The sequence below is a fragment of the Paroedura picta genome, unplaced genomic scaffold (genome assembly GCF_049243985.1).
Source record: "Paroedura picta isolate Pp20150507F unplaced genomic scaffold, Ppicta_v3.0 Ppicta_v3_sca19, whole genome shotgun sequence".
Lineage (NCBI taxonomy): Eukaryota > Metazoa > Chordata > Lepidosauria > Squamata > Gekkonidae > Paroedura > Paroedura picta.
The window spans coordinates 5,022,471-5,035,523 of record NW_027518616.1 but is presented as its reverse complement, the minus strand read 5'-3'; positions in this window follow the sequence as shown (position 1 = coordinate 5,035,523).

The window sequence follows — 13,053 nt, the reverse complement described above, 5'->3', positions numbered from 1 at the left end:
TTCGTTTATCTTTATATATTCTTCCGGGTGGGCGTTGTATTGGTTTTTTGGAAGTGTTAGACCTGTAAGAGAAAAATTTAAATGGTTGGGAAAGGCCATGGGATGTAGAAATATTTTTTATACATTTTACTTCCTTGTAAAAACAGGAAAATCAATAGGGATTTTCGTACGGATAAGTACCCAGTGAACCGTTTGTTTAGCTTTATATATTATTCCGGGTGGGCGTTGTTTTGGTTTTTCGCAAGTGTTAGACCTGTAAGAGAAAAATTTAAATGGTTGGGAAAGGCCATGGGATGTAGAAATATTTTTTTCACATTTTACTTCCTTGTAAAAACAGGAAAATCGATAGGGATTTTCATACGGATAAGTACCCAGTGAACGGTTCGTTTATCTTTATATATTCTTCCGGGTGGGCGTTGTATTGGTTTTTCGGAAGTGTTAGACCTGTAAGAGAAAAATTTAAATGGTTGGGAAAGGCCATGGGATGTAGAAATATTTTTTTCACATTTACTTTCTTGTAAAAACAGGTAAATCAATAGGGTTTTTCGTACGGATAAGTACCCAGTGAACCGTTCGTTTAGCTTTATATATTCTTCCGGGTGGGCGTTGTATTGGTTTTTCGGAAGTGTTAGACCTGTAAGAGAAAAATTTAAATGGTTGGGAAAGGCCATGGGATGTAGAAATATTTTTTTCACATTTTACTTCCTTGTAAAAACAGGAAAATCAATAGGGATTTTCGTACGGATAAGTACCCAGTGAACCGTTCGTTTAGCTTTATATATTATTCCGGGTGGGCGTTGTTTTGGTTTTTCGGAAGTGTTAGACCTGTAAGAGAAAAATTTAAATGGTTGGGAAAGGCCATGGGATGTAGAAATATTTTTTTCACATTTTACTTCCTTGTAAAAACAGGAAAATCAATAGGGATTTTCGTACGGATAAGTACCCAGTGAACCGTTCGTTTAGCTTTATATATTGTTCCGGGTGGGCGTTGTTTTGGTTTTTCGGAAGTGTTAGACCTGTAAGAGAAAAATTTAAATGGTTGGGAAAGGCCATGGGATGTAGAAATATTTTTTTCACATTTTATTTCCTTGTAATACAGGTAAATCAATAGGGTTTTTCGTACGGATAAGTGCCCAGTGAACGGTTCGTTTAGCTTTATATATTGTTCCGGGTGGGCGTTGTTTTGGTCTTTCGGAAGTGTTAGACCTGTAAGAGAAAAATTTAAATGGTTGGGAAAGGCCATGGGATGTAGAAATATTTTTTTCACATATACTTCCTTGTAAAAACAGGTAAATCAATAGGGTTTTTCGTACGGATAAGTACCCAGTGAACGGTTCGTTTAGCTTTATATATTGTTCCGGGTGGGCGTTGTATTGTTTTTTCGGAAGTGTTAGACCTGTAAGAGAAAAATTTAAATGGTTGGGAAAGGCCATGGGATGTAGAAATATTTTTTTCACATTTTACTTCCTTGTAAAAACAGGAAAATCAATAGGGATTTTCGTACGGATAAGTACCCAGTGAACCGTTCGTTTAGCTTTATATATTGTTCCGGGTGGGCGTTGTTTTGGTTTTTCGGAAGTATTAGACCTGTAAGAGAAAAATTTAAATGGTTGGGAAAGGCCATGGGATGTAGAAATATTTTTTTCACATTTTATTTCCTTGTAATACAGGTAAATCAATAGGGTTTTTCGTACGGATAAGTGCCCAGTGAACGGTTCGTTTAGCTTTATATATTGTTCCGGGTGGGCGTTGTATTGGTTTTTTGGAAGTGTTAGACCTGTAAGAGAAAAATTTAAATGGCTGGGAAAGGCCATGGGATGTAGAAATATTTTTTTCACATTTACTTCCTTGTAAAAACAGGTAAATCAATAGGGTTTTTCGTACGAATAAGTACCCAGTGAACGGTTCGTTTAGCTTTATATATTGTTCCGGGTGGGCGTTGTATTGGTTTTTCAGAAGTGTTAGATCTGTAAGAGAAAAATTTAAATGGTTGGGAAAGGCCATGGGATGTAGAAATATTTTTTTCACATTTTATTTCCTTTTAAAAACAGGTAAATCAATAGGGATTTTCGTACGGATAATTACCCAGTGAACGGTTCGTTTATCTTTATATATTCTTCCGGGTGGGCGTTGTATTGGTTTTTTGGAAGTGTTAGACCTGTAAGAGAAAAATTTAAATGGTTGGGAAAGGCCATGGGATGTAGAAATATTTTTTATACATTTTACTTCCTTGTAAAAACAGGAAAATCAATAGGGATTTTCGTACGGATAAGTACCCAGTGAACCGTTTGTTTAGCTTTATATATTATTCCGGGTGGGCGTTGTTTTGGTTTTTCGCAAGTGTTAGACCTGTAAGAGAAAAATTTAAATGGTTGGGAAAGGCCATGGGATGTAGAAATATTTTTTTCACATTTTACTTCCTTGTAAAAACAGGAAAATCGATAGGGATTTTCATACGGATAAGTACCCAGTGAACGGTTCGTTTATCTTTATATATTCTTCCGGGTGGGCGTTGTATTGGTTTTTCGGAAGTGTTAGACCTGTAAGAGAAAAATTTAAATGGTTGGGAAAGGCCATGGGATGTAGAAATATTTTTTTCACATTTACTTTCTTGTAAAAACAGGTAAATCAATAGGGTTTTTCGTACGGATAAGTACCCAGTGAACCGTTCGTTTAGCTTTATATATTGTTCCGGGTGGGCGTTGTATTGTTTTTTCGGAAGTGTTAGACCTGTAAGAGAAAAATTTAAATGGTTGGGAAAGGCCATGGGATGTAGAAATATTTTTTTCACATTTTACTTCCTTGTAAAAACAGGAAAATCAATAGGGATTTTCGTACGGATAAGTACCCAGTGAACCGTTCGTTTAGCTTTATATATTGTTCCGGGTGGGCGTTGTTTTGGTTTTTCGGAAGTATTAGACCTGTAAGAGAAAAATTTAAATGGTTGGGAAAGGCCATGGGATGTAGAAATATTTTTTTCACATTTTATTTCCTTGTAATACAGGTAAATCAATAGGGTTTTTCGTACGGATAAGTGCCCAGTGAACGGTTCGTTTAGCTTTATATATTGTTCCGGGTGGGCGTTGTTTTGGTTTTTCGGAAGTGTTAGACCTGTAAGAGAAAAATTTAAATGGTTGGGAAAGGCCATGGGATGTAGAAATATTTTTTTCACATATACTTCCTTGTAAAAACAGGTAAATCAATAGGGTTTTTCGTACGGATAAGTACCCAGTGAACGGTTCGTTTAGCTTTATATATTGTTCCGGGTGGGCGTTGTATTGGTTTTTCGGAAGTGTTAGACCTGTAAGAGAAAAATTTAAATGGTTGGGAAAGGCCATGGGATGTAGAAATATTTTTTTCACATTTACTTCCTTGTAAAAACAGGTAAATCAATAGGGTTTTTCGTACGGATAAGTACCCAGTGAACTGTTCGTTTAGCTTTATATATTGTTCCGGTTGGGCGTTGTATTGGTTTTTTGGAAGTGTTAGACCTGTAAGAGGAAAAATTTAAATGGTTGGGAAAGGCCATGGGATGTAGAAATATTTTTTTCACATTTTACTTCCTTATAAAAACAGGTAAATCAATAGGGTTTTTCGTACGGATATGTACCCAGTGAACGGTTCGTTTAGCTTTATATATTGTTCCGGGTGGGCGTTGTATTGGATTTTCGGAAGCGTTAGTCCTGTAAGAAAAAAATTTAAATGGTTGGGAAAGGCCATGGGATGTAAAAATATTTTTTTCACATTTTATTTCCTTTTAAAAACAGGTAAATCAATAGGGTTTTTCGTACGGATAAGTGCCCAGTGAACGGTTCGTTTAGCTTTATATATTGTTCCGGGTGGGCGTTGTATTGGTTTTTTGGAAGTGTTAGACCTGTAAGAGAAAAATTTAAATGGCTGGGAAAGGCCATGGGATGTAGAAATATTATTTTCACATTTACTTCCTTGTAAAAACAGGTAAATCAATAGGGTTTTTCGTACGGATAAGTACCCAGTGAACGGTTCGTTTAGCTTTATATATTGTTCCGGGTGGGCGTTGTATTGGTTTTTCAGAAGTGTTAGATCTGTAAGAGAAAAATTTAAATGGTTGGGAAAGGCCATGGGATGTAGAAATATTTTTTTCACATTTTATTTCCTTTTAAAAACAGGTAAATCAATAGGGATTTTCGTACGGATAATTACCCAGTGAACGGTTCGTTTATCTTTATATATTCTTCCGGGTGGGCGTTGTATTGGTTTTTTGGAAGTGTTAGACCTGTAAGAGAAAAATTTAAATGGTTGGGAAAGGCCATGGGATGTAGAAATATTTTTTATACATTTTACTTCCTTGTAAAAACAGGAAAATCAATAGGGATTTTCGTACGGATAAGTACCCAGTGAACCGTTTGTTTAGCTTTATATATTATTCCGGGTGGGCGTTGTTTTGGTTTTTCGCAAGTGTTAGACCTGTAAGAGAAAAATTTAAATGGTTGGGAAAGGCCATGGGATGTAGAAATATTTTTTTCACATTTTACTTCCTTGTAAAAACAGGAAAATCGATAGGGATTTTCATACGGATAAGTACCCAGTGAACGGTTCGTTTATCTTTATATATTCTTCCGGGTGGGCGTTGTATTGGTTTTTCGGAAGTGTTAGACCTGTAAGAGAAAAATTTAAATGGTTGGGAAAGGCCATGGGATGTAGAAATATTTTTTTCACATTTACTTTCTTGTAAAAACAGGTAAATCAATAGGGTTTTTCGTACGGATAAGTACCCAGTGAACCGTTCGTTTAGCTTTATATATTGTTCCGGGTGGGCGTTGTATTGTTTTTTCGGAAGTGTTAGACCTGTAAGAGAAAAATTTAAATGGTTGGGAAAGGCCATGGGATGTAGAAATATTTTTTTCACATTTTACTTCCTTGTAAAAACAGGAAAATCAATAGGGATTTTCGTACGGATAAGTACCCAGTGAACCGTTCGTTTAGCTTTATATATTGTTCCGGGTGGGCGTTGTTTTGGTTTTTCGGAAGTATTAGACCTGTAAGAGAAAAATTTAAATGGTTGGGAAAGGCCATGGGATGTAGAAATATTTTTTTCACATTTTATTTCCTTGTAATACAGGTAAATCAATAGGGTTTTTCGTACGGATAAGTGCCCAGTGAACGGTTCGTTTAGCTTTATATATTGTTCCGGGTGGGCGTTGTTTTGGTTTTTCGGAAGTGTTAGACCTGTAAGAGAAAAATTTAAATGGTTGGGAAAGGCCATGGGATGTAGAAATATTTTTTTCACATATACTTCCTTGTAAAAACAGGTAAATCAATAGGGTTTTTCGTACGGATAAGTACCCAGTGAACGGTTCGTTTAGCTTTATATATTGTTCCGGGTGGGCGTTGTATTGGTTTTTCGGAAGTGTTAGACCTGTAAGAGAAAAATTTAAATGGTTGGGAAAGGCCATGGGATGTAGAAATATTTTTTTCACATTTACTTCCTTGTAAAAACAGGTAAATCAATAGGGTTTTTCGTACGGATAAGTACCCAGTGAACGGTTCGTTTAGCTTTATATATTGTTCCGGTTGGGCGTTGTATTGGTTTTTTGGAAGTGTTAGACCTGTAAGAGGAAAAATTTAAATGGTTGGGAAAGGCCATGGGATGTAGAAATATTTTTTTCACATTTTACTTCCTTATAAAAACAGGTAAATCAATAGGGTTTTTCGTACGGATATGTACCCAGTGAACGGTTCGTTTAGCTTTATATATTGTTCCGGGTGGGCGTTGTATTGGATTTTCGGAAGCGTTAGTCCTGTAAGAAAAAAATTTAAATGGTTGGGAAAGGCCATGGGATGTAAAAATATTTTTTTCACATTTTATTTCCTTTTAAAAACAGGTAAATCAATAGGGTTTTTCGTACGGATAAGTGCCCAGTGAACGGTTTGTTTAGCTTTATACATTGTTCCGGGTGGGCGTTGTATTGTTTTTTTCGGAAGTGTTAGACCTGTAAGAGAAAAATTTAAATGGTTGGGAATGGCCATGGGATGTAGAAATATTTTTTTCACATTTTACTTCCTTGTAAAAACAGGAAAATCGATAGGGATTTTCATACGGATAAGTACCCAGTGAACGGTTCGTTTATCTTTATATATTCTTCCGGGTGGGCGTTGTATTGTTTTTTCGGAAGTGTTAGACCTGTAAGAGAAAAATTTAAATGGTTGGGAAAGGCCATGGGATGTAGAAATATTTTTTTCACATTTTACTTCCTTGTAAAAACAGGTAAATCAATAGGGTTTTTCGTACGGATAAGTACCCAGTGAACGGTTCGTTTAGCTTTATATATTCTTCCGGGTGGGCGTTGTATTGGTTTTTCGGAAGTGTTAGACCTGTAAGAGAAAAATTTAAATGGTTGGGAAAGGCCATGGGATGTAGAAATATTTTTTTCACATTTTACTTCCTTGTAAAAACAGGAAAATCAATAGGGATTTTCGTACGGATAAGTACCCAGTGAACCGTTCGTTTAGCTTTATATATTATTCCGGGTGGGCGTTGTTTTGGTTTTTCGGAAGTGTTAGACCTGTAAGAGAAAAATTTAAATGGTTGGGAAAGGCCATGGGATGTAGAAATATTTTTTTCACATTTTACTTCCTTGTAAAAACAGGAAAATCAATAGGGATTTTCGTACGGATAAGTACCCAGTGAACGGTTCGTTTATCTTTATATATTCTTCCGGGTGGGCGTTTTATTAGTTTTTCGGAAGTGTTAGACCTGTAAGAGAAAAATTTAAATGGTTGGGAAAGGCCATGGGATGTAGAAATATTTTTTTCACATTTTACTTCCTTGTAAAAACAGGAAAATCAATAGGGATTTTCGTACGGATAAGTACCCAGTGAACCGTTCGTTTAGCTTTATATATTGTTCCGGGTGGGCGTTGTTTTGGTTTTTCGGAAGTGTTAGACCTGTAAGAGAAAAATTTAAATGGTTGGGAAAGGCCATGGGATGTAGAAATATTTTTTTCACATTTTATTTCCTTGTAATACAGGTAAATCAATAGGGTTTTTCGTACGGATAAGTGCCCAGTGAACGGTTCGTTTAGCTTTATATATTGTTCCGGGTGGGCGTTGTTTTGGTCTTTCGGAAGTGTTAGACCTGTAAGAGAAAAATTTAAATGGTTGGGAAAGGCCATGGGATGTAGAAATATTTTTTTCACATATACTTCCTTGTAAAAACAGGTAAATCAATAGGGTTTTTCGTACGGATAAGTACCCAGTGAACGGTTCGTTTAGCTTTATATATTGTTCCGGGTGGGCGTTGTATTGGTTTTTCGGAAGTGTTAGACCTGTAAGAGAAAAATTTAAATGGTTGGGAAAGGCCATGGGATGTAGAAATATTTTTTTCACATTTACTTCCTTGTAAAAACAGGTAAATCAATAGGGTTTTTCGTACGGATAAGTACCCAGTGAACGGTTCGTTTAGCTTTATATATTGTTCCGGGTGGGCGTTGTATTGGTTTTTCAGAAGTGTTAGACCTGTAAGAGAAAAATTTAAATGGTTGGGAAAGGCCATGGGATGTAGAAATATTTTTTTCACATTTTATTTCCTTTTAAAAACAGGTAAATCAATAGGGATTTTCGTACGGATAAGTACCCAGTGAACGGTTCGTTTAGCTTTATATATTGTTCCGGGTGGGCGTTGTATTGGTTTTTTGGAAGTGTTAGACCTGTAAGAGAAAAATCTAAATGGCTGGGAAAGGCCATGGGATGTAGAAATATTTTTTTCACATTTACTTCCTTGTAAAAACAGGTAAATCAATAGGGTTTTTCGTACGGATAAGTACCCAGAGAACGGTTCGTTTAGCTTTATATATTGTTCCGGGTGGGCGTTGTATTGGTTTTTCAGAAGTGTTAGATCTGTAAGAGAAAAATTTAAATGGTTGGGAAAGGCCATGGGATGTAGAAATATTTTTTTCACATTTTATTTCCTTTTAAAAACAGGTAAATCAATAGGGATTTTCGTACGGATAATTACCCAGTGAACGGTTCGTTTAGCTTTATATATTGTTCCGGGTGGGCGTTGTATTGGTTTTTTGGAAGTGTTAGACCTGTAAGAGAAAAATTTAAATGGTTGGGAAAGGCCATGGGATGTAGAAATATTTTTTTCACATTTTACTTCCTTATAAAAACAGGAAAATCAATAGGGTTTTTCGTACGGATAAGTGCCCAGTGAACGGTTTGTTTAGTTTTATACATTGTTCCGGGTGGGCGTTGTATTGTTTTTTCGGAAGTGTTAGACCTGTAAGAGAAAAATTTAAATGGTTGGGAAAGGCCATGGGATGTAGAAATATTTTTTTCACATTTTACTTCCTTGTAAAAACAGGAAAATCGATAGGGATTTTCATACGGATAAGTACCCAGTGAACGGTTCGTTTATATTTATATATTCTTCCGGGTGGGCGTTGTATTGGTTTTTCAGAAGTGTTAGACCTGTAAGAGAAAAATTTAAATGGTTGGGAAAGGCCATGGGATGTAGAAATATTTTTTTCACATTTACTTCCTTGTAAAAACAGGTAGATCAATAGGGTTTTTCGTACGGATAAGTACCCAGTGAACCGTTCGTTTAGCTTTATATATTGTTCCGAGTGGGCGTTGTATTGGTTTTTCAGAAGTGTTAGACCTGTAAGAGAAAAATTTAAATGGTTGGGAAAGGCCATGGGATGTAGAAATATTTTTTTCACATTTACTTCCTTGTAAAAACAGGTAGATCAATAGGGATTTTCATACGGATAAGTACCCAGTGAACGGTTCGTTTAGCTTTATATATTGTTCCGGATGGGCGTTGTTTTGGTTTTTCGGAAGTGTTAGACCTGTAAGAGAAAAATTTAAATGGTTGGGAAAGGCCATGGGATGTAGAAATATTTTTTTCACATTTACTTCCTTGTAAAAACAGGTAAATCAATAGGGTTTTTCGTACGGATAAGTACCCAGTGAACGGTTCGTTTAGCTTTATATATTCTTCCGGGTGGGCGTTGTATTGGTTTTTCGGAAGTGTTAGACCTGTAAGAGAAAAATTTAAATGGTTGGGAAAGGCCATGGGATGTAGAAATATTTTTTTCACATTTTACTTCCTTGTAAAAACAGGAAAATCAATAGGGATTTTCGTACGGATAAGTACCCAGTGAACCGTTCGTTTAGCTTTATATATTATTCCGGGTGGGCGTTGTTTTGGTTTTTCGGAAGTGTTAGACCTGTAAGAGAAAAATTTAAATGGTTGGGAAAGGCCATGGGATGTAGAAATATTTTTTTCACATTTTACTTCCTTGTAAAAACAGGAAAATCAATAGGGATTTTCGTACGGATAAGTACCCAGTGAACGGTTCGTTTATCTTTATATATTCTTCCGGGTGGGCGTTTTATTAGTTTTTCGGAAGTGTTAGACCTGTAAGAGAAAAATTTAAATGGTTGGGAAAGGCCATGGGATGTAGAAATATTTTTTTCACATTTTACTTCCTTGTAAAAACAGGAAAATCAATAGGGATTTTCGTACGGATAAGTACCCAGTGAACCGTTCGTTTAGCTTTATATATTGTTCCGGGTGGGCGTTGTTTTGGTTTTTCGGAAGTGTTAGACCTGTAAGAGAAAAATTTAAATGGTTGGGAAAGGCCATGGGATGTAGAAATATTTTTTTCATATTTTATTTCCTTGTAATACAGGTAAATCAATAGGGTTTTTCGTACGGATAAGTGCCCAGTGAACGGTTCGTTTAGCTTTATATATTGTTCCGGGTGGGCGTTGTTTTGGTCTTTCGGAAGTGTTAGACCTGTAAGAGAAAAATTTAAATGGTTGGGAAAGGCCATGGGATGTAGAAATATTTTTTTCACATATACTTCCTTGTAAAAACAGGTAAATCAATAGGGTTTTTCGTACGGATAAGTACCCAGTGAACGGTTCGTTTAGCTTTATATATTGTTCCGGGTGGGCGTTGTATTGGTTTTTCGGAAGTGTTAGACCTGTAAGAGAAAAATTTAAATGGTTGGGAAAGGCCATGGGATGTAGAAATATTTTTTTCACATTTACTTCCTTGTAAAAACAGGTAAATCAATAGGGTTTTTCGTACGGATAAGTACCCAGTGAACGGTTCGTTTAGCTTTATATATTGTTCCGGGTGGGCGTTGTATTGGTTTTTCAGAAGTGTTAGACCTGTAAGAGAAAAATTTAAATGGTTGGGAAAGGCCATGGGATGTAGAAATATTTTTTTCACATTTTATTTCCTTTTAAAAACAGGTAAATCAATAGGGATTTTCGTACGGATAAGTACCCAGTGAACGGTTCGTTTAGCTTTATATATTGTTCCGGGTGGGCGTTGTATAGGTTTTTCGGAAGTGTTAGACCTGTAAGAGAAAAATCTAAATGGCTGGGAAAGGCCATGGGATGTAGAAATATTTTTTTCACATTTACTTCCTTGTAAAAACAGGTAAATCAATAGGGTTTTTCGTACGGATAAGTACCCAGTGAACGGTTCGTTTAGCTTTATATATTGTTCCGGGTGGGCGTTGTATTGGTTTTTCAGAAGTGTTAGATCTGTAAGAGAAAAATTTAAATGGTTGGGAAAGGCCATGGGATGTAGAAATATTTTTTTCACATTTTATTTCCTTTTAAAAACAGGTAAATCAATAGGGATTTTCGTACGGATAATTACCCAGTGAACGGTTCGTTTAGCTTTATATATTGTTCCGGGTGGGCGTTGTATTGGTTTTTCGGAAGTGTTAGACCTGTAAGAGAAAAATTTAAATGGTTGGGAAAGGCCATGGGATGTAGAAATATTTTTTTCACATTTACTTCCTTGTAAAAACAGGTAAATCAATAGGGTTTTTCGTACGGATAAGTACCCAGTGAACGGTTCGTTTAGCTTTATATATTGTTCCGGGTGGGCGTTGTATTGGTTTTTCAGAAGTGTTAGACCTGTAAGAGAAAAATTTAAATGGTTGGGAAAGGCCATGGGATGTAGAAATATTTTTTTCACATTTTACTTCCTTGTAAAAACAGGAAAATCGATAGGGATTTTCATACGGATAAGTACCCAGTGAACGGTTCGTTTATCTTTATATATTCTTCCGGGTGGGCGTTGTATTGGTTTTTCGGAAGTGTTAGACCTGTAAGAGAAAAAATTAAATGGTTGGGAAAGGCCATGGGATGTAGAAATATTTTTTTCACATTTTACTTCCTTGCAAAAACAGGAAAATCGATAGGGATTTTCATACGGATAAGTACCCAGTGAACGGTTCGTTTATATTTATATATTCTTCCAGGTGGGCGTTGTATTGGTTTTTCAGAAGTGTTAGACCTGTAAGAGAAAAATTTAAATGGTTAGGAAAGGCCATGGGATGTAGAAATATTTTTTTCACATTTACTTCCTTGTAAAAACAGGTAGATCAATAGGGTTTTTCGTACGGATAAGTACCCAGTGAACCGTTCGTTTAGCTTTATATATTGTTCCGAGTGGGCGTTGTATTGTTTTTTCAGAAGTGTTAGACCTGTAAGAGAAAAATTTAAATGTTTGGGAAAGGCCATGGGATGTAGAAATATTTTTTTCACATTTTACTTCCTTGTAAAAACAGGAAAATCGATAGGGATTTTCATACGGATAAGTACCCAGTGAACGGTTCGTTTAGCTTTATATATTGTTCCGGGTGGGCGTTGTATTGGTTTTTCAGAAGTGTTAGATCTGTAAGAGAAAAATTTAAATGGTTGGGAAAGGCCATGGGATGTAGAAATATTTTTTTCACATTTTATTTCCTTGTAATACAGGTAAATCAATAGGGTTTTTCGTACGGATAAGTGCCCAGTGAACGGTTCGTTTAGCTTTATATATTGTTCCGGGTGGGCGTTGTTTTGGTCTTTCGGAAGTGTTAGACCTGTAAGAGAAAAATTTAAATGGTTGGGAAAGGCCATGGGATGTAGAAATATTTTTTTCACATTTTATTTCCTTGTAATACAGGTAAATCAATAGGGTTTTTCGTACGGATAAGTGCCCAGTGAACGGTTCGTTTAGCTTTATATATTGTTCCGGGTGGGCGTTGTTTTGGTCTTTCGGAAGTGTTAGACCTGTAAGAGAAAAATTTAAATGGTTGGGAAAGGCCATGGGATGTAGAAATATTTTTTTCACATATACTTCCTTGTAAAAACAGGTAAATCAATAGGGTTTTTCGTACGGATAAGTACCCAGTGAACGGTTCGTTTAGCTTTATATATTGTTCCGGGTGGGCGTTGTATTGGTTTTTCGGAAGTGTTAGACCTGTAAGAGAAAAATTTAAATGGTTGGGAAAGGCCATGGGATGTAGAAATATTTTTTTCACATTTACTTCCTTGTAAAAACAGGTAAATCAATAGGGTTTTTCGTACGGATAAGTACCCAGTGAACGGTTCGTTTAGCTTTATATATTGTTCCGGGTGGGCGTTGTATTGGTTTTTCAGAAGTGTTAGACCTGTAAGAGAAAAATTTAAATGGTTGGGAAAGGCCATGGGATGTAGAAATATTTTTTTCACATTTTATTTCCTTTTAAAAACAGGTAAATCAATAGGGATTTTCGTACGGATAAGTACCCAGTGAACGGTTCGTTTAGCTTTATATATTGTTCCGGGTGGGCGTTGTATAGGTTTTTCGGAAGTGTTAGACCTGTAAGAGAAAAATCTAAATGGCTGGGAAAGGCCATGGGATGTAGAAATATTTTTTTCACATTTACTTCCTTGTAAAAACAGGTAAATCAATAGGGTTTTTCGTACGGATAAGTACCCAGTGAACGGTTCGTTTAGCTTTATATATTGTTCCGGGTGGGCGTTGTATTGGTTTTTCAGAAGTGTTAGATCTGTAAGAGAAAAATTTAAATGGTTGGGAAAGGCCATGGGATGTAGAAATATTTTTTTCACATTTTATTTCCTTTTAAAAACAGGTAAATCAATAGGGATTTTCGTACGGATAATTACCCAGTGAACGGTTCGTTTAGCTTTATATATTGTTCTGGGTGGGCGTTGTATTGGTTTTTCGGAAGTGTTAGACCTGTAAGAGAAAAATTTAAATGGTTGGGAAAG